This window comes from Aptenodytes forsteri, unplaced genomic scaffold, assembly GCF_000699145.1.
Source record: "Aptenodytes forsteri isolate BGI_AS27 unplaced genomic scaffold, ASM69914v1 Scaffold16, whole genome shotgun sequence".
Lineage (NCBI taxonomy): Eukaryota > Metazoa > Chordata > Aves > Sphenisciformes > Spheniscidae > Aptenodytes > Aptenodytes forsteri.
This window is the reverse complement of record NW_008794753.1, coordinates 210,412-212,432: the sequence shown is the minus strand read 5'-3', so window position 1 is coordinate 212,432 and position 2,021 is coordinate 210,412.

The following is a 2,021-nucleotide window of genomic DNA, read 5'->3' as shown; positions in this document are numbered from 1 at the left end:
TTCCCCCGTCTTTTTTTTTTTTTTTTTTTTTTGCCAATGGTGCCAAGTAATGTGAATGCTAATATTGCTTAAGAAAATTAAGTTACTTTTGCAAAGCAGATAATCATAAGAGTACAAAAACCGTATCTAGCTTAACACCATACACTCACTCCAATAAGGAACACTTAGAATGAACATAAAATGAAAAAAAAAAAAAAAGAAATAGTATGAAAGTAGAAAAATATGTTTCACATTTTCATATCTCCTGCTGGAAGTCAGAAAATGTAATAAAAATTGCACAAAAAATTTTAAAAAATTAAGTAAAACTTAAAAAAAGATGCAAACTGATCTTGTAGGGGTGTCATGGTATATTGCTATTTCCACATGTTGAGGAGCCAAAGAAATTAGATTTTTTTAAATTGAACTACTAATTTAAAACTGTCACAAATTCTCGACAATGGGAACCAGGTTCTGATCTTTATTACACAGGAATGTAAGGGAGGAAACTCCTGAAGTCTGTGTCATTACCGTGGGTTATGTACATGCGTCTGAGATCAGAAACTGCTCCTGTGTGTTTGTTTTGCTTGTGGCAGTTTAAAATTTCTGAATGGACTGGTGTAAATTTGAGATTGTTAGTTTTGGAATAGTTGTTCTTGCTTGATCCCGGCCACCAACTGCAATGTTTAAACACAAGGCTTGTTGTGAAGCCTAAAAATATTCACACGTAAGAAGCTTTTAAACTGGTGTCTTTAAAAGAAGAGTAAAAACAAGATTGTGGCAAAAAAACTGGGGTCAGTGCTCTTGGTGCCTTTTCTATAATTGTACCTGTTTTTAATTACTTCTTTTCACTGCCAGCATTGAATTAACAGTAGATGTGCTATAGCTCATTATCAGAATTCTCTTGTACATTTCTGAACTGCTGCTTTATGACCTGATTCAATCTAAAAAAAGGGAAAAAAGAAAAACAAATGGCCTGGCGCTCACACTGTGCCTGTGGGCAGCCTCATAGCCTCAATTTACTGTATGGAATTGGGACCTTAACCGTTAAATTTTTCTCTCACACAAAAACAGAACAGGAGATGCCGAAGAGACTCCTTTGGAATGAATTGGAAATGCTCTGTATTAATACTGGAAGAACTCTGACATTTTGAAACCGAAATGTTGCTCCCATTAACTGATACGTGACAATATAGAATTGACCTTTTCCTAACAAGAGTAGTGACCTCAGTGGAAATGTTTAACTCCCTGTCTTTCCAGAAAATGATACAGTAATATACAGAGCTATTTCAAATTACTCTTCCAGATCCATGGGCCTGGTGGTGTATCTACTAATCTAGATCCTGCTTCAGCCAAACGTTTAAGCATGTACTTGCTGTTAAACATGCAAGCAATTCCATGGGCGCAACAGAACTACTTGCATGCTTTAAGCCGAGTACAGCTTCTAAGTGCTTTGTTGTGTCGGGCCGTAACCCTTCAGTGTACCACTGGGGAGTTAGAAAGACTCCCCCCGCAGTGAAGTGATTCTGCTCACCCTTTTCTTGGTTGTGGAACTTACATTTTCACGGAAGATAAGTAAGTGCAGCTTTCCGGGAAAATTCGAATTCCCAAATGCCAGGAGCCAGATCTTCTGTCTTCTGATAATGGAATTGCTCCTTTGTGAAACACATTCGACAGCAGTAATACTGTGTGAAAGAAATACAGAATATAACATGAACCCCCTCTCTGGTTGCACGCTTATGGCAGTTCCACACAATAGTTGGTGCCCAATGGGGGGTCCCCAAGACTTGCATGTAAAACTAGTATAGATGTCTTCTCTTTTGTAAGTTTTATTTTTGTAACCGTGCATGTAAAGCATCACTGAATCAATGGATCTGTTGAAGAACTCAGCTGCTGGAACCATGCAAAATGTTTTGAATTGCCCTTAAAATATGGAAAATGTTTTCTGAATGCTTTATATTCTTTCTGCTGTAAATTAAAAACAAAGAAAATTTCCCCATACAAAGTGTGCACCTTTTTTTAAACACGTCTCTTCCATCCTAGTT